Below are 26806 nucleotides of genomic sequence, written 5' to 3'. Positions count from 1 at the left end.
AAATATCAATCTCATTCATAATCTCATTGTAGAAGCAATATCAATCTCGTATCACAATTTCATTGGTGAAGGAATATTAATCTCATATTACAATCTCATTCCCGAAGGAATTTATGTTTATCACATAATCTGCTACATGTTGTATATATATATATATATATATATATATATATATATATATATATATGCATGCTCAAATAGTTGTTATTTATGTATAATCATGCTCTGTCTTCGACTTATGATTTGATAGAGTTCAATTAGAGCCTCAAGATTCTCATACAGACATGCATAAATATAAAATATGACATATATCAATAATAAAGAAAGAGTGAAAATGATGTGTCACTTTGTTATTTATGTATAATCATGCTTTGTCTTCGACTTATGATTTGATAGAGTTCAATTAGAGCCTCAAGATTCTCATACATACATGCATAGATATAAAATATGACATATATCAATAATAAAGAAAGAGTGAAAATGATGAGTCACCTTATTAGTTAGTGAACACTAACTTTCCCACTTTGGCTCTTGTTGTCAATTGATGCTTCTTGATCCATCTTTCGCTCTTAGGCCTATTCATTCACATTAACAAGCACCTTAATACTTGTCCTATCCTATTAAGAGCTTAATTACTCTTCAAATCAAAATTAACACTCAATAGGTTAAACTCCATCTTTTCATCCTCTACCTTAAAATCTCAATCAATGAATGAATTAAGCTATCCACAATAACTAATTCATTATAATATATCTCTAGAAGATCAATTTCCCAAATTCATAAATTAGGGTTTTAAACCTTAATTCTCATTGAATTGATTCCACTCATGGGGTTACATACAAAGCTTGTTATTAGAATATAAACACTCTTATTGATATCACTAAAAGCTTTCATAACATAATCCTCATTAATTTTCTCAAATCATCAAATTATCATTAAGACCTAATTTGCTCAAAAATGGAGAAATCAATTACATCATGTGTTTTTGATACTCAATTCATGGCATAATCGCCCGCAATCGCCTTTTGGATCCTCCTCCATCGTCAAAATCACTAGAGCTCAAGTATAAGGGTATTTTGGTGTATTATGTCGTAAATAGGAAGCTGATATCTTTAAATCTTTTTGTTCTCACGTCGTGAGGTGTGGCAATCAGCAAAGTATGTTGCTGATATCATTACAATTGAGGCAGATTTTGTCCCAACTTCAAATGCGCATATATTCTTTGTTTCTTATCCGTTTTTAGTGGTATTTATATCAATGTGAAGCTAGGAACATATTCTACAACTCTGTTAAGTAAATTCTCAATGAATTAATACATGTTTTAATCTATTAAGTCTCGAAGTTGGCTTAAAAAGCATAAAAATTCAAATTTTACCCTTTTGGCAAAAATGCATTTCTCATGCATTCTTTCTCTAGAAATCACTCATATAACCTCTTATAGTGACTTAAACTTGTATTAGCAATCTTCATGATCTTACAACTTCATATTCTCACCTATTTCTCATAAATAACCACATTGCCCTTTTTGGTCAATATTAAATAAAAGTCAAATCTTTTTAAATTTTGGGTTGTTACAACTCTTCCTCCTTTAAGGGATGTTGTCCTCGAAATCCTTTCTTAGTCTCTTGATCCTTTTATCACTTCATGACCTCCTTTCTAAAGTGATTATGCTCTTTAACCTCATAACTCAAAATAGCGATGAACTTTCCAATTCTTTGAATTATAAGTAAATTACACGATTGGTACCTATGGTTTGGGATAATTTGCACGCGTGGTTCCTAACTAATTTTTTAACTCGGAAAGTCCGCACTATTTCTTTTTTTAGGCGCTTGATTTCTACTATTTGCTTTTGTTATGCGCTTGGTCTATGTCTTACCTAAAAAGACTATTATTTAAATAGGGAAAATTGGTGGGGGTAGGTAAGAGAAAGTGAGAAGGGTGGGGTAGGGGTTGTGTTTATTTAAATAAATTAAGAAATCACGTGTAAAATAGACTTTTTAGGTAAGACAGGGACAAAATGACTAACAAAAACAAACAGTAGGGACCTTCCAAGTTAAAAATATAAGTTGGGGATTGAACATATAAATTACCCTAAGCGATAGAGACCATTCGTGTAATTTACTCTTGAATTATCAATGTAATGTCCAAACTTTCTCAATTTCTTTACTCTAAATGGTTGCTATGGGACGTCATTTTCTTTATATATTCTTACACAATCTCATGGCATGGTCAAGTTTTTTTTTCCATCTTTTGTCCCACTTTTACCCCACCATTAATATCACTTATCTTTTTCTTTCCTTTTTATCATATGTGTGACCTCGACCATCAAATAACTTAGCTATCTTCTCTTTTCTCGCTACTTCATCATACTCGTACTCTATCTCGTCTCGTGTTTTTTTTTATTTCCTCTAATTCTTATCATATGTCCTCTCGTCTCTATTAAATATCATCTCATTTCTCTACTCTTTTCAACTCCTTTCTTATTTCAATTTCATCTAACTCTTTGGTAGTAATCAATTTTAATTTCTAGGGAAAATGATGTTAATGATTAAGAGAAGTAATGATTTTTAATTGATAGTAATCAATTTTAATTTCTAGGGAAAATGGTCCCGACAATCAAAAATCATTACTTCTCTTAATCATTAACATTCTTTTAGGTATTAGAATCAACCAATATTCTTACTAATGTTTAGAATATTTCTCTATTACTCTTCTCGTATCTTATATTTATCTCAACTCATTATCATAGCTTAATCTAGCCATTTCTCTTTATGTTCCTCAGTAGTTATTTGGCACTCAACTTATGACTCATCCTAAAGTCACAAGTGTAAATACTCATAACAATTATCATCATTAAATATAAACTAGACTATTTGCAAGGCAATCTTATTATATGTTATATTTCAAATATGGCCACTCATTCACAAATCACTCAAATCGATTTCATTCTCATTAATCTCTTTGATACATACAATATGATTAACTTATTTAAATATTCACAACCACTCAGATCAGTCAGAGCAATCACTGAATTTACTCAGATCAATTTCTCAAATAAATCTCTAGAATTACATGAATTATTATTTAATTACTCAATTTAGTCAGATCAATCGAGTCAATCACTTATATCAATATTACTCATTCAAATAAATTACTAAATTTGATTGGATTAATATTATTTACTCATGTCAATTACTCTACTCAATGTCAATCACTTTGATAAAAATCAATTACTCTTTTCATTCACTCTAATTACCAAAGTTAATCTCAATTGTTCAGATCAATCATTCGAATCGGTTACTTTGATCGATTGATGTAATTGCTAATTGTATTCATCATAATTGTACATAACGTTGGATCAGATAGACAGTTGAATAATTGATTCCACCCTAAGACCACAACCAAACAAGGAACATGAAATAAGGTTAAATCAAATATTCTCAGGCTATAAAATTCTATCATTGCTAATCTATTCAAATGCTCATAAATTAATTAGATCAAAATCAATCACTTATATTAACATCAATTTCTTATATCAATCATTCAGATTGCTCTAATCAATTATTCTAATCGATCACTTTAATAAATCAAGCACTTGAATCAACCTCAATTGGTTAGGTCAATCTCTCATAACAATATCAATCGCTCAATTTAATCGCTTAGATTGCTCTCAATTGGGACGACTCCCCACATCAATCACCCATCCTAACCTCGACTCAGGATAATCTCCTAGCAAATTTTATGGTTTTTCTCAATCCTTCCAGCCTTATAACTCAATCATACGAACTCCTATTTGGACAAAAATTATATAGTTGGAAAGTATGTTAGGAGTACTAGAAATTTCATATAATCTGCTCCATTTGAATATATCTAAAACTGGAGTTATTCAGCGGTGAACATGAAGCTCTTGAACATTTCAACAATTCCACGTATTTGAATAACCAACTTTAAGCAACCATATCTCATTCACTACACATCCATTGTATCTGATTCTTTTTCCTATGTATTATTTATTATATAGACTATAAATTTACGTTATAAAGTTTTTTCTAATAAGCTATAATAGCGACTTATAAAGCTTTAAAATTGACACCTTGCAGCTCTCAAATCTCCAAATCATCTTTCAATAACTTTCTTTTTGTCTAACTTTGTACACTTGTACATTATTCCTTAGAACTCCTTTTGCAGTTTAAACACTCAACTTACATAATCAAACAAATCACTTACTCTAATTAGTCACTCGGATTAGCTCCCCGTCGCTCAGATCGATCACTCTAATTAATATTAATCACTCAAATCACTCTCTCAGATCAGTCACTTAAATCAATATTAATTTCTCAAATCAGTGACTCGGATCAGTTATTTAGTTCAATTAGATTAATTGCCCAAACTAATTTCACACACTTGATTTAAATTTCTAAAATTAACCAGATCAATCACTCAAGTCTGTTATTCAACTTAATCATATTAAATCTTAAATTGGTATTAGGCTTCGTTATCTCTTGATAGCCAATCCACATGCTTTATAACGATCACAATAGATAGAATCTTATATGCTAAGGTGTCGTCATCTCTTGGAGCTCAAACCACAATCATCATCTACACCCATAAACCCAATCATCTGTAATAGATCTATCATATAGATCTCATGTTGTCAAACAAAATCAACATTATCAAGTTTTAATTTATATAAGTTTGTATCTTGCATTTATTTGTTTATAATATTTTTTTACTCAAACCCTTAAGGTTTGTTATTATCTTATACTCATACTCTTCAGGATCTTTATCTTCACATTTTCTTCAACCGTGTACCGTGATCTCTTAGTATGGTTTATTAAATACCAACTCATAATCTTTGATCCTCATCTATTTTCTACAATTTAAGACTTGGAATGGATACATCAAACCTAATTAAGTTAAACAATAACTCTAATACCAACTTGTGACACCCTCGATCTAAAACATCAAATCTAGAAAAATTATAAAATTTTATTAATTTATGCGGAAAATACCCTCATAATTTTCAACTTTTTACATCCCAGGTTAACTTATTTAAACACAATATATCTGTCTATTTATATAAAATGAAGAATAAAAAATAGCATCCTACTTTAAATCTTGATCTTGTGCTTAAGTCTTCTCTACCGGTACCACAACTGCTGAAATAGCATCTTAATTTGTACTTTTCCTCATAGTTACTCCTCCAACTCATTTTATACTCTCATATATACTCAGACTAATGTTCTCAATTACATCTCATCTTTGTTATTTCTCATCCACTATGTATATCTATATTTACTCTCATATATTTGATATATATCTTATCTATTATACGTATCATCTAGCATATTTCATCTTGAATCGGCCTCATACGCTATGTGTATCTCATCTCATATTCAGTCTGTAACATCCCCATTTTCTTGAATGGATTTTAACAGCTTATATATGTATCTTCAGGGGAACTCGACGAGTTGAAAGGCTCCAACTCATCATATAGAGTTTAATGGTCATGCATTTTTATGGTCTACTCGATGAGTTGGAAGGCCCAACTTGACGACTTGACGGCTGATTATGAAACTCTAAATTTATGGTTTTGCACCTTATTTAAAGACCATATGACTCATTTGTAGCCTCCCTGATCGTCCCCTTAGTCGAGAAGAAACCATAATCGTGCCCCTTTCCTCATTTTGTGTGTTTGTGAGCCTAAAGAATGTTATCCGGTGCATATCTTGAAGAAGCTTGAAGTGATTAGTGCATAGATGAAGGAAGAGGCTATAGATCCGACATTTACATTGTGGTAGCAACCATTTGGAGGTATACAGTCTTTTGCTTGACCTCTTGATTCTTAGATCTTCTCCTGTGGAAGTTTAGTGCCTTTTTAGCCCATTTTGGAACCATTTTTGGAGTTGAGCATGATTTTAATTTGTGACTTCAGATCTGGACACCTCTAGACATCCTTGGGCCTAAAGGTCTAAGCTTTATCAAGCTTTAGCCATCCTCCATTCCCTAAACCCCTTATTAAGCTTCATATGAGTGTTTTAAACCCTTTGATGCCATGCATGGAAGTAAAGTTAACAACTTTACGTGGTATCCTAACCCTAGGGGACTAGATTTGTAGTTTGTGGCTTTGGATTGGACTGGAAAAGGACTGATTATGAAAAGGTTGAAATAACTCGACGAGTTGCTTAGCCAACTCGAAGAGTTGCGTCGGGTTTTCCCGCTTTTTGGATTCTGAATAATCTCGACGCGTCGATGAGATAACTTAAAGAGTTGTTTAGGGGTTTTCCCAAGTTTTCTGAGTTCTAAAGGAACTCGACGAGTTACTAGCTGCACTCGACGACGCTGCACTCGACGAGTTGCATCAACATGAACTGTTGACCTTGACTGTTTACTTTGACTTTGACCCTGGTTGACCAAGTTTACTTCTGAGGGTATTTTGGTAATTTGGGATTTTAATGGAATTAGTCATATGGTGGTTACATGTAGTTAAGTTCGGAGCTGTGAGTTGGGATTCAATGTTATCGGATCAGCACAACTTCTGAGGTGAGATTTCCTCACTGTACTAACAGGGTTGAAGGCACCAATGTCGGCCCTTTTCGAATGTTACCCTGGTTATCGCATGATGATATGCTTAACGATTTGTTATATCTGTATCCTGGTATATAGGATGGTGCTATGTTTTGTGATCTGTTAGAGTTGTATCCTGGTAAATACGATGATGCTATGATTAGTGATATGTTAGATCTGTATAACTATCTGTACGTGCTAGCTAGCGTTTGCTATCTATATATTGATTGTGTGTTTTCAGGTGGGTTGAGGCGGTCCTACTTTATGCTAAAGGCCAATAGACCCAGGGCGGCCCAGATAGACTGAAGACTCTACGAGGCGGACCAGTCAGTCTAGACGTGCCGAAGGCACAGGAGCGGTCCAGATAGGTTGTTGGCCCTTTGAGGCGGTCCAGTCAGGCTGATGGCTCAATATGCATGTTGTTATTTGTATATGTGCTACTGTTTGGGTGTTGGTACTTTAGGGGAACTCACAAAGCTTTGTGCTTACTGTTTCAGTTTATTGTTTCAGGTGCTTTAGATGTTTTGGCAAGGTGAAGACGTGACCGTACACATCCTCGCATTTTTGGAACTCATGGTTTCTTGGAAACTATGATAATGTTATTTTTTTTGAAAACTAAGTGTAAATGATTCTGGTTTTAATAAAGGTTTTGGAAATAAAGATTTTTGTAAACACTTCTTTAATAAATGGGTTGTTTTGAAAAGTTTCAATTTTATTGAAATTTTATGGAACTTAAAGAGTCTCGTATGCTTTATATGTATATCACATCTCATGCTCAATCTCATATACACTGTATAACTCTCTCTCTCTCTCTCTCTCTCTATATATATATATATATATATATATATCAATTAGGTCCTGTATACTCTATATATATATATATATATATATATATATATATATATATATATATATATATATATATATATTGTTGGGTTTCGAGCATTCTAACACTCCTAGATGTACATGCAACCCTAAATACCTTGGATCTATGTTTTCTCTATTATACATACAAATATGAACATCCAAGCTATTATCCTAATCTAGCATACAAAACAATGAATATAACAAGATAGGATACATACCTCTTTGATGTAGAAAGTCTTCATGAAGCTTGAGTGCCTAGTGCCTCAAGTGTGACACCTCAAATGGTTCACACAACACCAAATACACTTGGAATAACTTGAGAGAAATCTACACTTCATGAAGTTGGCTAGCCCTTCTTTTACACACACTAGTGGCCGATTTTGGTGAATAATATGATGCTTATATAGTGTGTTACAATTAGGGTTACACCATGTAAACCCTAATTGTCATGACCTTTCATTTCCATGACCCATGGGTTATGTAACCTCCATGGAGCATCCTATGGGTTTAACCCAAATTGATTATCCATAGAGCTTTGGCCCACTATATAAGCTATGGATGATTTGCACAATCAACCCATATATTTAATTAGTCTTCTTTTGATCACATAATTGATTCTAAATTAATTCTTGATCAATACTAACTAAATATTATTATTCTTATTATTAATATACTAGAACTTATAATATATTAATAACCATAAGTGTCTTATTTCTCTCATTTAGTCTATCCAAGTGCATGATGTCATGCTACCCAAATGGACCATGCCGGGTCGGGTCAAGTCTTACCAATTATAGTTATGGACTTAGACATTAATCCAATAGTCTCCCACTTGGATAAGTCTAAAACTATTATTGCGAATGACTTCAAGAACCGACCGGCAATCGTAGCTCTCAAAAGCTTCCGTGGAACTCTGACATTGTAGATGAACTTTGACCTTTGTCAATGACTTGTCCATTAGATAAGGGATCATATATTCCTCCATTCTAGATATCATATGGACTGAGACATAGATTATAATCATTCTCTCTGTCCATTTGTTGTTTCCCGATTTCCGATTTATGACGACTAACTAATTGAACAAATCAAATCAGTCCTGGCCCGACCGAGCGCTTCCATTTGTCATCATCAAAACATCGAGGAGCCTATAGATATCGCTTTTATCCTGAAGGTAAAAGGAATGGATAAACTTCGACTCATATGGCTTGTTCTACTACTTGTTGAATCATACACAAAGGCACGTTTTATAGCACCGAGTTACCGAATGCGTTTTCGTGCAATCAATGTACAACCAACTCATAGTAACAACTCATATCTCTAGGTTTGAAGAATATAAGATACTATCGTCTCATGATCACTCGTGATAAAATCCATAAAGTGATTCCAATGAGCGCGGGTTGAATCTAATACTCAGAACTTATGAGCACTCATGAGTGTTGTAGCCCTTTTTCCAATATCTTAGACCTCTACAAGCCAACCCATGACATTCTTAATTCATATCTACTTCCAACATATGACCGAATGTGGATGGTTTGAATAACTTATTCATCCAGAACAATGACCTAGTTTATTCTGGAAGTCAAAACATGCAAAATGAAACACAGTAATAATGGAATCTAATATGGTCTCAGAACTTATAAATATAAATAAAACAGCTTTTATTTATCACCATATGATTACACATTATTCATTGTATACTGTTTCAGCTATCAACTTTATTCTTGAATTAAAACAATTGTTGTCCCATGCTCCAAGCATGTACACTATGCTTTTCTAAACACTAGTCACGCCATACACCAAGTATGCATACTATGTTTGTCTATGATATTTACTTTGTGAATTAGATCAATTGAACATAACTCCAATAATCCTCTTTCATAGTCCCAAATCCTTACTGCAAATGCAAGAATCCCAAATTCATGCCATTTACTGAAATCTGTTAGATTATAAACTTATATGCATTGATCCTCTTGTAATGATTATGCACAAAGTCAGAAAGATTTGACAACAAACATTACAGAGCATTCCAAAGGAGATAAGCTCCTTGGAAACATCCTTCTTGCATTCAGTTTCCTAATCTTACACAGATTGAATAATTTCTAACTTTGAAACATTTCCAGACTCCATTTTGACTATCACTTCTGAACAAGAGTTGCCTCTTTACAGATTATTTCAATATGGTCCTTCCAGAATTATCACTATACTTCCAACTGTCCTTGAGCAACCAATCTTTGGTAAACCTTAGATTGTCCTTGACAATTGCTTAATTCTTTTAGTCATATCCAATTCTAGACCTTTTCCCTTCTTAATGCCCCAGGCATTTGGAAAATTTTAGAAATGATGAATATAGCACATGTAATCGATCCTATATCCGAAGCATATAGGACACGATTCATGATGTCTCACATAAAGACTAAACCAGTCTTTTGCTATAATATTTCCATTTCTATTTGCCAAGTTCTCAGAATTCAGATTATGAAAAGGGATGTCATAATCATAATCGAATTTAAGAATGCAAATAATGGACCCATATATAGAATTTTCTTATGTTGAGCCATTCCAACATGAAATTCATATATATTCTTGACTAAATGATTTAAACCTCACGATCTAAGCTTATAGATTTGAGATGAAGTATAATTTCCTCTCCCTTAATTATAGCAAAACAACTCTTTCCCAATTGAAACTTTTGTTTTTTCTATAATTAACATTGCTAACTTGCAACCTGTATCATATTTATCATGCTCCCACTAACATGATGATTATTAGCATAACACTTATGCTCCCACTGGCTTTGACATGTACTCAGAAATTTTTTGACTTTCTTACCAAAGTTTAGATTTCTGATACTCAATTGTTTTGATAAAACTTTATCGAAATCATATACCTCTTTTAGATAGCTTACAAGTGTGTCTAAATAGTTTTAGAAATATAAAAAGGGATCATGTAATCATAGTCTCAATTGTTTAGACCTTTTTTCCACTTCTCACAAGTCCATGTTAGTGTGCCGGTTAACCACACAGCTCCACTAACGACTTTGAGAATGCAAATATCACAATTGCTATCTACTTCAAATCTACTTGGTGGAAGTGTTTCCTCATCATCATCTTCATGAATCGGAGAGAAAACTTATGACCCTTAGATTTAATGTTGTATGTGTTCTTATCCATGTGAATTTTCAAAACGATAGTGACGTGACAAGGATTGTGACAAATCCAAGCTCATATGGACTGAACTCAATCTTAATTCCTTGCCATCTGGCAGCACAAGGGCCCGCCATAGCTTCCAAGTAGCTGTGCAACCAATTGAGAACTCTAATAACTCATATGCAAAGCCAACTTTAAATGGAATGGGCACAGAATATGTCAACACGATAGGTTATAAACCTCAAGTCGTGTGCTAGTGAAGAACTTCAGGTTTTATTCTTGATTTGTTCTTGAGACTTTCAAGACCTTTAAGACTCCCATTGTCCTATATGTATATATATATATATATATATATATATATATATATATATATATATATATGTATATATATTGTTGGGTTTTGAGCATTCTAACACTCCTAGATGTACATGCAACCCTAAATACCTTGGATCTATGTTTTCTCTATTATACATACAAATATGAACATCCAAGCTATTATCCTAATCTAGCATACAAAACAATGAATATAACAAGATAGGATACATACCTCTTTGATGTAGAAAGTCTTCATGAAGCTTGAGTGCCTAGTGCCTCAAGTGTGACACCTCAAATGGTTCACACAACACCAAATACACTTGGAATAACTTGAGAGAAATCTACACTTCATGAAATTGGCTAGCCCTTCTTTTACACACACTAGTGGCCGATTTTGGTGAATAATATGATGCTTATATAGTGTGTTACAATTAGGGTTACACCATGTAAACCCTAATTGTCATGACCTTTCATTTCCATGACCCATGGGTTATGTAACCTCCATGGAGCATCCTATGGGTTTAACCCAAGTTGATTATCCATAGAGCTTTGGCCCACTATATAAGCTATGGATGATTTGCACAATCAACCCATATATTTAATTAGTCTTCTTTTGATCACATAATTGATTCTAAATTAATTCTTGATCAATACTAACTAAATATTATTATTCTTATTATTAATATACTAGAACTTATAATATATTAATAACCATAAGTGTCTTATTTCTCTCATTTAGTCTATCCAAGTGCATGATGTCATGCTACCCAAATGGACCATGCCGGGTCGGGTCAAGTCTTACCAATTATAGTTATGGACTTAGACATTAATCCAATAGTCTCCCACTTGGATAAGTCTAAAACTATTATTGCGAATGACTTCAAGAACCGACCGGCAATCGTAGCTCTCAAAAGCTTCCGTGGAACTCTGACATTGTAGATGAACTTTGACCTTTGTCAATGACTTGTCCATTAGATAAGGGATCATATATTCCTCCATTCTAGATATCATATGGACTGAGACATAGATTATAATCATTCTCTCTGTCCATTTGTTGTTTCCCGATTTCCGATTTATGACGACTAACTAATTGAACAAATCAAATCAGTCCTGGCCCGACCGAGCGCTTCCATTTGTCATCATCAAATCATCGAGGAGCCTATAGATATCGCTTTTATCCTGAAGGTAAAAGGAAAGGATAAACTTCGACTCATATGGCTTGTTCTACTACTTGTTGAATCATACACAAAGGCACGTTTTATAGCACCGAGTTACCGAATGCGTTTTCGTGCAATCAATGTACAACCAACTCATAGTAACAACTCATATCTCTAGGTTTGAAGAATATAAGATACTATCGTCTCATGATCACTCGTGATAAAATCCATAAAGTGATTCCAATGAGCGCGGGTTGAATCCAATACTCAGAACTTATGAGCACTCATGAGTGTTGTAGCCCTTTTTCCAATATCTTAGCCCTCTACAAGCCAACCCATGACAGTCTTAATTCATATCTACTTCCAACATATGACCGAATGTGGATGGTTTGAATAACTTATTCATCCAGAACAATGACCTAGTTTATTCTGGAAGTCAAAACATGCAAAATGAAACACAGTAATAATGGAATCTGATATGGTCTCAGAACTTATGAATATAAATAAAACAGCTTTTATTTATCACCATATGATTACACATTATTCATTGTATACTGTTTCAGCTATCAACTTTATTCTTGAATTAAAACAATTGTTGTCCCATGCTCCAAGCATGTACACTATGCTTTTCTAAACACTAGTCACGCCATACACCAAGTATGCATACTATGTTTGTCTATGATATTTACTTTGTGAATTAGATCAATTGAACATAACTCCAATAATCCTCTTTCACAGTCCCAAATCCTTACTGCAAATGCAAGAATCCCAAATTCATGCCATTTACTGAAATCTGTTAGATTATAAACTTATATGCATTGATCCTCTTGTAATGATTATGCACAAAGTCAGAAAGATTTGACAACAAACATTACAGAGCATTCCAAAGGAGATAAGCTCCTTGGAAACATCCTTCTTGCATTCAGTTTCCTAATCTTACACAGATTGAATAATTTCTAACTTTGAAACATTTCCAGACTCCATTTTGACTATCACTTCTGAACAAGAGTTGCCTCTTTACAGATTATTTCAATATGGTCCTTCCAGAATTATCACTATACTTCCAACTGTCCTTGAGCAACCAATCTTTGGTAAACCTTAGATTGTCCTTGACAATTGCTTAATTCTTTTAGTCATATCCAATTCTAGACCTTTTCCCTTCTTAATGCCCCAGGCATTTGGAAAATTTTAGAAACGATGAATATAGCACATGTAATCGATCCTATATCCGAAGCATATAGGACACGATTCATGATGTCTCACATAAAGACTAAACCAGTCTTTTGCTATAATATTTCCATTTCTATTTGCCAAGTTCTCATAATTCAGATTATGAAAAGGGATGTCATAATCATAATCGAATTTAAGAACGCAAATAATGGACCCATATATAGAATTTTCTTATGTTGAGCCATTCCAACATGAAATTCATATATATTCTTGACTAAATGATTAAAACCTCACGATCTAAGCTTATAGATTTGAGATGAAGTATAATTTCCTCTCCCTTAATTATAGCAAAACAACTCTTTCCCAATTGAAACTTTTGTTTTTCTATAATTAACATTGCTAACTTGCAACCTTTATCATAATTATCATGCTCCCACTAACATGATGATTATTAGCATAACACTTATGCTCCCACTGGCTTTGACATGTACTCAGAAATTTGTTGACTTTCTTACCAAAGTTTAGATTTCTGATACTCGATTGTTTTGATAAAACTTAATCAAAATCATACACCTCTTTTAGATAGCTTACAGGTGTGACTAAATAGTTTTAGAACTATAAAAATGGATGATGTAATCATAGTCTCAATTGTTTAGACCTTTTTTCCACTTCTCACAAGTCCATGTTAGTGTGTCGGTTAACCACACACCTCCACTAACGACTTTGAAAATGCAAATATCACAATTGCTATCTACTTCAAATCTACTTGGTGGAAGTGTTTCCTCACCATCATCTTCATGAATCGGAGAGAAAACTTATGACCCTTAGATTTAATGTTGTATGTGTTCTTATCCATGTGAATTTTCAAAACTATAGTGACGTGACAAGGATTGTGACAAATCCAAGCTCATATGGACTGAATTACATTTAAGCTTGTAAGTATAACCATATTTACTGAGCTTTAGTAAATTATGACGAATAATCTTATTGATCTTTTGTAGTGGACTTGACCAGTGCACAAGAATGTGTACTCGATCCCTTAGTCCTTCACTTAACTCACATATACATGTGAACAAGGAACTAGTCTTAATTTTCCAAAGATGAAAAATTCTCATTCATCATGCTATATGTCACACCCCAAAACCGAGAACGGTGGAAACGTTTTGGGGTGGAGGACGTCATGTAATGTATCACAACAATGCAAAGTAGTAAACAAGCAACAACATCAACCATTGCATTAATAGTATAATTTTAATTACATTTGAGTTTTTTCATAGTATAATTCTACAAAAATGAATATTCAAAAATAAAAGACGAGTCTTGATTGCTCCGTCTTCACAGAACCTGGTAGTCATACCTGTCTATCCGTGTCTTGGGAATACAAGTTATTTTGAAAGCGAGTATCAGCAATAATGCTGGTGAATTCATAAGTATTTATGTGACTTTGATTTGTAAAGCTGAAGAGAAAGACCTGTAAATGTTTGAAGGAAAGTTCGTACCAACGAACATGTTTGTAAGTAATTGTAAACGTTTGAAACCCTAGAAAATCCCATATTTTCTACTAGTATAAAATGTAGCCTTCTACCAAGACCCGACTGTTTTGAATGTTTGCTTCAGAAATCCAATATTTGTTTATAAGTTGGTAGTAGTTTAAAAATCCCAAAAATGAACTACCATGATGTTTTTCATGTCTAAAATAGTAGATTTGTGTACATATATAATCGCTATGGTATATGATAACCCCGTAAATCAACGTGTTTTTAATACCCCATGTGAGTTTTATAACCATGCGAATGACCCAGACTGCCTGTAACAACGTTCTTCAGGCGTTGGAATGTTATGACATTTGTCACCCCAGACCTGTCAGTCTAACTGTAGCTAATAGTTTAGGTGCGGGATTGTCAATCCCGTATAGATCTATACACAAGTATCACGCTCCCCCTACAAGGGATTATGGTATATAATACATGGATTAATAATGCATACTCGAAAGTACGTGAAATGTCTCACAAAACCTAGTATAACACAGATTTACGTATGAAAATGTCCATTTGTTCTTGTATATGAAAATATCTCTTTGATATGGTACTTGTAGTATGTAAAATTTCATGAATATCTAGTACACTATCTTATGTAATCGTATCTCTTGTAATTGTATGTCTTGAAATTGTATGCCTTGTAATTGTATGTAATCATATCTCCTCATATAGTATGTAATGTATTTGCATAGACTCATGAATAAACTAACTCTTGTGTGATCCCTTGTACTTGGAATGGTAAGTAGTATCTCCTAACTATACCTATTATAGTTTCTAGTATTGTATGTGTATAACTGAAATATGCCTTTGCTACTCAAAGGTACTGAACCAACTGACGGACACTTTTATGTCTATATATGTACATATGATATATATATATATATATATATATATATATATATATATATATATATATATAACTAATATTTAGACGACATTCGGACGAATAACCGATGCCTTAAGGCCACATCCCAACGAGGAAAAGGAAATAAAGCGAGGTAGCCGTCCTAAGTCCTTCAAACATTACTTATATAACGATACATACATAGGCATGAATTTGCCAATATAAAAATATAAAAGAAGTTTTGTAAAACCTTTGAATAGTTTAACAAATACGAAATGATGACATGAGGTCAGTGTATAAAACGATTTGAAAGTAGTTTGTTTGATAAGAAAATTTTTATGTATAAGAAGACCTTTGTTTGAAACACGGTCCTTACAGCGTTTGAAAGGAAACATAAAGTATGTAAGACAGTTTGATAAAGAGTTTTTAACATGTAAAAATGTTTGTCGTAAACTATTATAGTTTTTACAAAAGTTAGTTTCGTTTGTATAGTAAACCCTAGTGAAATGCTCACTTGTTATGTAATGTGTAACTTTTGTATTGACATAAACGAACACATATACTCAAAGTATAAATAAAGTATTTGATTCGTATATGTATAACAATATATTTAATTTCAGAAGACAAGATGTTATCATGATATATTTTGTGTACGAAAGGTTCCATGTAGTGGTTATGAATTACATATGATTTACTTGATAAAAAGAGTATATAGTGAAACTTTAGGTTACACACGATAATAATCGTGTGTTTACTTGTATTCCCCCCCCCCCCTTAAAAGTGTATATAAAAAGTATTGATAACACATTTAAAAATGTAGTTTGTAGGGGTATGAACTCACTTGTTTGGTTTGAAGAGAGTGGGGCTAGAGTCGAGCAGAACTTCAACCGCGGACAGCTGCATCTTCGAGCTCTTCGGGGATCTCGGTAGCGTAGAACCTTCCTCGGGGGCTCGGGTGCGGAAATCGAGGGCGTCGGGACAACTTCTGGTGCTTTAAAGTATGTGGGAGTAAGTGGGAGTTTGAGAAGGTGTGCCAAAACCCGTAGCTCATGCCTTCTATTTATAGTGCTGGAAAGGCGAGTACGCTGGGCGTACCACCGGAGTACGTTGGGCGTACTGCGGTTACGCTAGGTGTAACTTTGCGTCATGGCTTACGACTCGAGTCTAGCTAGGCGTAGAGTTGCAGCCGATGGGACTCGACCCTGCACCTGAATACGCTGGGCGTACTCCTACACTACGCTGGGCGTAATCCTGGCTTCCGTCTTGTAAATTCCGTAACATTTGCCTACGGGCTCCGTTTTTCGTGTTCTTTGTATCCACGCGTAGGTGAGATTATGCTGTATAACTTTCATTTAGACTCCGTCGGTTAGTTTTGACTTTATTTTTAATGATATGTTTTTAATAGGTCGGGACTGCTAAATTCCGTTAAAAATTCATAGCTTCTTTATTCGACGTCGGTTTCGTTTGTCTTTTTATCATTCTACTCCTATTGTGGAGACCTTCAACTTTCTTTTAGGTTGCGATAGCTAAATAACACCCGATCTTCAATTCGAGTTTTTAGCCCTCTACTACTGTTACGAAACTTAGAAAATTCGTAACTTTTTCATACGAGGTCCAATTTGGGCGATCTTTTTATGTACGTTTACAGTTTAACGAACTCTACAACTTTTGTTTAGATACTTAAGGCTAAAATGCATTTTATTGTAAGTTCACTTTTTACGTTAAATAATGTTTTAACGGTGTGTCGTAAATATTCGAGTGGTTATAATTTCTTCAATAGAACCCGGTTTCAAATGTTCTATATGTTTTTGGAAACCTTGGAACGATATCTAACATTTGATGCATCCCAATTTAGATATTTGAACACTTTATTTTTGAGGTTAATTTCGTTGATTCCAAATAGTTTTCGTTGTATTCGAGTTTTGAGTGTTACATCGCTTATGGAAAATATAGGGTTGTCACACTATATAACTTGCATGATTCCAAGTTCCGTCCAATTGAGGCTTGAGTGATGAGGATCTTTCCTTATTTGGTAAATTTAGACATTACCACAAATGAAAGAATCAAATTCATATTTCCACTCTTGCTATTAATGGAATCTTATAGGCAACAAAATTTTTCACAAATGCCATTGTAAGGATATTTTAAAATAAATAAAATCAAAATTTTTCCTTTTATTTTAAAAACTTTGCGGAAGAACTTATCCTTACAATCCATATGAAAACTTGTTGTTATCTATTCCTAAGCAATATCTCATAACTCCTAAGAAGTAGCTCAAGAATCCAATCTTCAAACTATGCGATAAAAATCCATCTACGTGATCAGATTCAGCATATTCTTTCTTTAAGTTTTTCTACTTTTCTTTGATTCTTAAAACATCAACATGTGACCCAGTCACATCATGTATCAAGAATCTCAGAGTAGAAACTTAGCAAAGTTAGATAGTGGAATTTACCTGAAGTAGAGTCAAACTTATTGACTTTAACACCCTTAGGTAAATTGGCAGCTTCGCAACCAATGCCCCTTCCTTTGGCAATTTAACATATGGACGCTTTGGTAATTGAACATGGGACTATCACGGACTTAACTTTTCTCTTTACCATTTGGTCAACCGGGTTGACTATGGCTGATCTCTTTCCATTGAGAAGAGAGAGCTTTACTAGATATCCAAAGTCATTATTGTCAATGTCCATAAAGTTTTAGGAAGTTGATCTTAGCAAATAGATAAGATCATTAAGGGTCTTGTCATAGTCTGTTTCATAGGTCTCCCAAAGGAACTCACTATGTGACTTAGAAAGTGATTGAGCCACCAACTTTCTCAAGACTTTGACACCCAACTCTCCCGGCTTGTCAATATGTGACTACATCTCCAAGATGTGACCACACATAGACCTTTACTTGCTAATAGGACTTGAGTGACCTTAGACTTTTCAAGAACTTGTGGGTTAGGGAGAATAATTGGAGGAGGTGAAAGAAGTATGATTTCCATGGGACATCATCTTCATTTAGGAAAGCTTGTTTCAAGAGATTTGGGAAGATCATAAATGTCTAAACCAGACATATTTTGGGAGATATTCAAGATAGTTGATCTAAAGTCCTTAATATGACACCCAATATGAAATATTAAGGCTAGGACCCAACAAACTATTTTATAACTTAGAAGAGGGATGTCGTAATCCAAGCTATAAAATATTTGAAGGTGGTGAATGAGGATTCACCAATTTCCACCAAGATAAATGAAATGTATTATTAGGTTTTAATTGGATTTGAAACTCCTAGATCTTTTGAGATTCATTGAACTTTTCAATGGCATGTTTCAATCTCGAGTGTGCCCTTCAGGTTTTCTGACTGGGATGTCGAGGATCACAAAACAAGGTGTGAAGTAACCATGCAAATTACTTGGTACCCTTAAGTGTTTACCCCTCAATCGATGTGCCGGTTAACCACACACGCTCCATCGATACTATGATAAACATTAAGTTACCCTTTGCCTACTTTGTTAAATACGAGTTAATGTTCCGGTTAACCACACACGCTTCACTAACTGACTTAAACAAAGTGCAAAGTGTAATTTCATGGATTAGCACCTTATTCACTTTTTCCTAAGTAACTAAGATTGGGTATTTATAAAAGGTTTAGTTACTTAGTATTTATCATTAATACTTTTAATGAAGGGATAATTATAGTCCTTGTCCTACCCGTTCGGCTAACGACCCTCCACCAGTCAAGGAAGTGGTGGGTGAGAGTGGACACCCATTAAACTGCCATTTTATAGGCAGTAACCTTATGCCCCCCTTATAGACCGGCTTCATGAATGAGGCCTACCAACGGTATGACTGACTTTACTCTTATACATATATATAAATATTATTAACTTATAATATTATAAAGTATAAGGGTTGAATTTTAACTTTTAAAATTCTAAGGGCTAACTTGGAATTAAAGTATTCATAAGAGAAAACTTTTCAAATTCCAAAACTTGAGGGCAAGTTTTGAAACTATTCAAAACTAATTAATTCCATAACTTATGTGTTTAAAGTAGTTTTAATTAAAAACTCTTCAAGTTCCATAACTTGAGGACAAGTTATGGAAGACTTTAAACTAATTAATAAAAAAATAACCTTTTTTTATATTGTAACTTATAGAATTAATTAAGGTTACAATATTTTTTATTTATTGTTTAATGAAGAGACTCTTGAACCTCCATAACTTGAGGACAAGTTATGGAGTCATAAAACCAATTAATTAGAACTAGACTCTTCATTTTGTAACCTTTGCCAACTTTTATGAGTTTTATGATTCTTAAATGTGACTTTTCATATAACTTGAGGACAAGTTACAAAAACACACTTTGGAATCAACTCTTAGAGTAAAATGGATTGAAATCAACTATTTCACACAACTTTTCTATTAATCTAAGAACAAGATAATTCAAATCATCAATCTTCAAGAAATTAGCATGAACATACAAACTAATACAAATCTTGAAATTATGACAATTATCTTAGAAATTGGATTAGCATGAACATTACCACATCAAAAACAAGTTTATGAGTCCAACAATATCTTAGGGTAATCTTCCTAGTCCAATTTCAGCCAAAACAATCGAATATATGCTGTCAGGGGGTCCAACACGTCGAGTGCACGAACCAACTCGGCGAGTTGGATGCATTTTGCCTTGGACTCGGCGAGTCTGCTGTGCAGACATCATCAAAACTCGATTTTTTCAGCTACTTTTGCAAGTATAACAAGAAAACAAGCCTAGGATCTGATACCACTATTGGGTTTTGAGCATTCTAACACTCCTAAGTGTACATGCAACCCTAAATACCTTGGATCTATGTTTTCTCTATTATACATACAAATATGAACATCCAAGCTATTATCCTAATCTAGCATACAAAACAATGAATATAAAAAGATAGAATACATACCTCTTTGATGTAGAAAGTCTTCATGAAGCTTGAGTGCCTAGTGCCTCAAGTATGACACCTTAAATGGTTCACATAACACCAAATACACTTGGAATAACTTGAGAGAAATCTACACTTCATGAAATCGGCTAGCCCTTCTTTTACACACACTAGTGGCCGATTTTGGTGAATAACATGATGCTTATATAGTGTGTTACAATTAGGGTTACACCATCTAAACCCTAATTGTCATGACCTTTCATTTCCATGACCCATGGGTTATGTAACCTCCATGGAGCATCCATGGAACATCCTATGGGTTTAACCCAATTTGATTATCCATAGAGGTTTGGCCCACTATATAAGTTATGGATGATTTGCACAATCAACCCATATATTTAATTAGTCTTCTTTTGATCACATAATTAATTCTAAATTAATTCTTGATCAATACTAACTAAATATTATTATTCTTATTATTAATATACTAGATCTTATAATATGTTAATAACCATAAGTGTCTTATTTCTCTCATTTAGTCTATCCAAGTGCAAGATGTCATACAACCCAAATGGACCATGCCGGGTCGAGTCAAGTCTTACCAATTATAGTTATGGACTTAAACATTAATCCAACAGTCTCCCACTTGGATAAGTCTAAAACTATTATTGCGAATGACTTCAAGAACCGACCGACAATCGTAGCTCTCAAAAGCTTCCGTCAAACTCTGACCTTGTAGATGAACTCTGACCTTTGTCAATGACTTGTCCATTAGATAAGGGATCATATATTCCTCCATTCTAGATATCATATGGACTGAGACATGGATTATAATCATTCTCTCTGTCCATTTGTTGTTTCCCAATTTCCGATTTATGACGACTGACTAATTGAACAAATCAAATCAGTCTTGGCCTAGCTGAGCACTTCCATTTGTCATCATCAAATCATCGAGGGGCCCACAGATATCGTTTTTATCCCGGAGGTAAAAGGAATGGATAAACTTTGACTCATATGGCTTGTTCTACTACTTGTTGAATCATACACAAAGGCATTCTTATAGCACCAAGTTATCGAATGCGTTTTGATGCAATCAATGTACAACCAACTCATAGTAACAACTCATATCTCTAGGTTTGAAGAATATAAGATATTATCGTCTCATGATCACTCGTGATAAAATACATGAAGTGATTCCAATGAGCACGGGTTGAATCTAATACTCAGAACTTATGAGCACTCATGAGTGTTGTAGCCCTTTGTCCAACATCTTAGACCTCTACAAGCCAACCCATGACAGTCTTAATTCATATCTACTTCAAACATATGACCGACTGTGGATGGTTTGAATAACTTAGTCATCCAGAACAATGACCTAGTTTATTCTGGAAGTCAAAACTTGCAAAATGAAACACAGTAATAATGGAATCTAATATGGTCTCAGAACTTATGAATATAAATAAAACACCTTTTATTTATCACCATATGATTACACATTATTCATTGTATATTGTTTTAGCTATCAACTTTATTCTTGAATTAAAACAATAGTTGTCCCATGCCCCAAGCATGTACACTATGCTTTTCTAAACACTAGTCACGCCATACACCAATTGAACATAACTCCAGTGATCCTCTTTCACAGTCCCAAATCCTTACTGCAAATGCAAGAATCCCAAATTCATGCCATTTACTAATATTATCTAAAACAAGTACTAAAATAGAAGGGGTTTCTCTAGTTTTACAAGACTAGAAACTTAACGAAAACTTAACTAGCACTTAATTAAGAAACTAACGGCTAAACAAATAAATTGCAACTAAATTTAATGATAACAAGGACTTCTGTTTAGGCTCGAATCTATTAATCCTATGGTTGGTTTTATGGTAAATATATCAGATTAACTTTTCATTGGCTACTGATTAAGATGATTAGGTTCACGTTCGTTATTGCTAATCCTTAGAAAACAGATTAATTCAAGCAGTGGCTAGTTGTCTAAATTAATAAGTTCCCTAGTTAATTAATTCGGGTTAAGTAAGACTTGTAATGGTTAATTAAATTGGTGATTCAACTAACCTCTTGTTGATGGTGTGTCACACAAGCTCATGTATTAACTTACCTATCTTCTAGTTAATTCTAGTTTGACATTCGTTATTCCTAGACATATAACTATGTAGTCACATAAGTCATAGGAAATTAATAACTAAGAGATGTTCATACAACACTACTAGAAAAACAGTCTTTTACGACGCTCATTGCGCGTCGTAAAAGGCTCAGACGACGCGCAAATGCGCATCAAGGAAGGCCCTGTCATTAAGAGAGACGACGCTCATTTACGACGCGCAATTACGACGTTTACGACATGCAATGCGTATCAAGGAAGGCCCTGTCATAAAGGAAGATGACATGCATTCGCGTGTCGTAACCTTACGACGTGCGTGTTAATGACACGCAATGCGTATCAAGAAAGCCCCTGTCAAGAAACGCCATGTCATAATTGAAGATGACACACATGTTTGTGTATCATAATTTTAAATGTTTAAAAAAATATTATTTATAGATTTACTAATTTTCAAATTAAATAATACATTAAAAATCTCATAATACAAAATAAAATACCATAAATAACAAAGATAATTCATTTCACTAATATGTCAAATACAAATAATTATTCCAAAAGTGAGTAAATGTTATACAAAAATGAACTCATTTATATACAATTGCATCATCTAGCTTACTATGTGCCAACAACTCTCTATGTGTTTACTTTTGCTTGAATCTCGTTTCCTCCAAAGCTTCTAGCCATGTCAAAATATGATATATTGAGTCTCGTTTCAAGAACCAAAATCACCTTCAATCACCCAATTAAACTCTAATGTTGGTAGACTGAGAGTTCCAAAATTGGTACAACTCTCTAAAAACTTTTAACTGTCCAGATAGTTATGTTTATATCCAACCTAATGTGGTTGACTGCCCCCTTGAACACTGATGCATCTAAAATATCACATGGTTCACGTGAAAACATAAGAAACTCAACCTAATATTTCATATAAAACCTATATTTCAGGAAATAGTATGTAATGCAAGCGTAGTCAGCTACATTTATTTTAAATTCTTTCCATGGGATTAGTCAAATGCTAATACGTCAGATACATACATATGATATATATACATGAAGTACCTTCTTTAGTCCTCTTAGACTTCTTCCATATAAGATAATATAATCCCAAAGCAATATCAAGAAAGAAGAGGCCTACACCCCCAACTGCTCCAGTAATTATGGGTACCTTATTTGACTTTTTTTCTATAATATAGAATAATCCAAGTGTTATTATAATAGCAATAACAAAATGAAAGGTAAAAGAAGATACCTCACCTTTTAGTAGATTTGTGATATCACTGAAAAATGGAGTGATTGAATATCTTGCGAAACACCCCTAATCAATAAACATTCCTTCTGTATTAGGAAGACAGTTATATAGATTACTATGGTAAGAGCATTATTATTATCTGCATAGGCCAAAGGATAAACACAAAATTAGAACTCCTTTGACAAATCCACAAAATGGAAGTGGAAAAGTTGTTATCAGATACAATAAGTGATCTAAAAATAAACAAAAACCAAGTGAAACGTATAGAAGAGACAAGATCACGCTAGGAATATTGCAGCCTGGGATGGTCCTTGATAATATTGGTGGGCTCCACCAATGGTCAAATCTGGAAAGTTAACCAGTTCTTGAATCTGCTATCTCTAAAATAAATTGGTCAATTTATTATATATTGTTTGTTCATCTCTTTAAAAATCCCATTTCCTGATACACATTACTGAGAGTAGAATCTGCTATCTCTGCGGCTTTGCTTACACCTTCTGTTAAAACCGCATCCCAATAACCTCTATCTGACATGATTTCCTCATACCGAGTCTACAAAAAACAAAATTTTTAATCTTTGAAGCATAAAGTAAAAGCTAGTAATGGAATAGGAACCTGGATTGGATGGAGATTATCAATTAAAACATCAGTAAGAACAAGTTTAAAAGTGCCCCAATTCATGTCATGACATTCCTGTGCAACTTCCTACAATAATACAAAATCATCAACAAACATAATAGATAACACTATTTTTTTTAGTATATGAAAATTGAAGTAGTTAGTTTAGTTAGTTGCTTCCTTTGTCCTGTTTGTAATGATTTGGTATATGGAAAGAAGATTATTGCATTCAGGCCTATCACCATTGTCAAACTCCAACCTAATATACCATAAGGATCTTGTCACTTGTCATATCCAAAATTAAAAATAATAATATTAATATTTTTTTTCTCGAAAAATGTCTAGATCCCTCACCCAGGAAAAGAATTTGTCTTACAAAATCAGTAAGGGTTTAAGAAATACCTTAGAAAGACCATCAGTAAGGGACATGACACGTGATCCAGTTGGTGGAATTAAGGGCTCAAGAACCTTAAAGATCGAACCACCTAGCCTGCAAAATCAATAAAAAATAATTTTAATTAGTCAATAAGTCAATGGCATCAACTATGTGGATTATTATGTCATACTTACCCTCCTAATTATTTCCATTTCCTACCACCATATAAATGATTAATCCGTTCAGGCAATTCTCATGTCAATTCTAAATGTTGCTTTTGATCCACGCCAACTAGGACTAAACCAGACTGTAAAAATATAACAACGGTTTCTATTTTCTAATTCTATGAAGGAATATTTGATAAAGGAAAATGGTAAGGTCAATGATGAGTCAAACCTGATAAAGAAGAATATCAAAAGCCATCAACACCAGATAGGTCAAATGTCCAACCCAAACATTTTTATCCCTCTAAAAACAATAACAAAACAACCATCATTAATTTCAAAAAACAATCTTGAATTAGCAAATATATGTTTTAACGTTACAAAAACAAATGAAAAGCACAAAGTGATGAATATATAAAATTATGATTAGTGTGCATAAATAAGATGTCCTAAAATGCTTAGTGCACATACCGCATGGAGATCCACAATAAAGAATAATGTCTCATACTTATCCTGAAAAAAAACATATATATATATATATATATATATATATATATATATATATACATACATATATATATATATATATATATATATATATATATATATATATATAAATGATATGTTTAATTCTTTAAACTATATAGAAAAATTTATACATTAATGAAACTGGTACCTGTAGTGATACCCAATTTTTTATTGCACCAAGATAATTCCTAAGGTGTATAGATCCCGTTGGCTGGACACCAGACACGATTCTCTTTCTGTAAAATACATTTTTTGGTTCATAGATTTGGTTAAGGACACATGGAAAGAAAATATAAAATAGCAATTAATGGAGATTTAATATAGTTACTTTATAGGTGTGGAGGAAGTTTATGAAATAACAGGTTCAGGGGTTGCAACACTGCAATAGTATCTTTGCCTGCTAACACCTCCAACAATTGGAATATGATTCTCTTGAGTCAAATGTAGTCTTTTTTGTAATGTACTTGAAGTACTATAGGACCTGTTTTAAAAAATTAGTTTATTGGATCATTTTTTGGGTAATGGTTATGTTCAAAAGTCACCTTTAGACTTTTTCAAACATCTTCATCTCTCAGAGACAGTATGTCAAACACTTGGCAGACATAAGACTAAATTTCAGAATTAAGTCATTGTACATGCCCTATTCAGCTCATCATTGTTTCAATGTTCAGAATAAAACTTCACTGGCAAAGATGATAGAAAAAAATGACATATGCGGGTAGAGAGATATATTTATCAAGAAATGGTTAATTGAGCTACACAAAGTGATGTTCACCTTAGGAGTAGAAACATGCTAATCTATCAGCAATTAGCCATTGCCCTACTCCAATTGTTATCATAATCTTACAATAAATATAAATCTTATTTACTCTATAAAAATAAAATTACAGTTCACCTTAAACATTGGAAGTGATAAAATTTCTTCAGGGGGTAATTTTCCATGCTCCAAATCTTCAATACTAGGAATAAACATGGGAGTCTGTTAGCGAGAGAGATGAGAGATGAGAGAGAAAGAGAGAAATGGAGGGGAAGAGTAGCTGCAACACGTAAACTTTACCTTCACTGTGTCTTCGGTTGTGTTGTTGAAGTAGGCCTAGTAAAGTACTTAGTCAATCCAACTTCCTTCCACACAATCTTCTTTTCTCAATCCCTATTCCGGGAAGTTTTTGGTCATTAGAGCAAACCATCTTCTCCCCAAATCACTCCAAACCCTAACCCCTAATTCACTAATTCA

The 26806-nt window shown here is 33.6% G+C and overlaps 1 pseudogene; it reads right to left on the bottom strand.

Moving 5' to 3' along the window:
• Positions 1 to 24303: 24303 nt before the first annotated feature.
• LOC145076275 (tryptophan--tRNA ligase, chloroplastic/mitochondrial-like) lies at positions 24304 to 26545 on the bottom strand (annotated as a pseudogene).
• Positions 26546 to 26806: the final 261 nt, after the last annotated feature.

Source organism: Lactuca serriola, chromosome 9, assembly GCF_051521515.1.
Source record: "Lactuca serriola cultivar US96UC23 chromosome 9, Lser_US96UC23_V15, whole genome shotgun sequence".
Taxonomy (NCBI): domain Eukaryota; kingdom Viridiplantae; phylum Streptophyta; class Magnoliopsida; order Asterales; family Asteraceae; genus Lactuca; species Lactuca serriola.
Note: the sequence above shows the minus strand (reverse complement) of the source record. Positions and strands in the feature narration are given on the sequence as shown.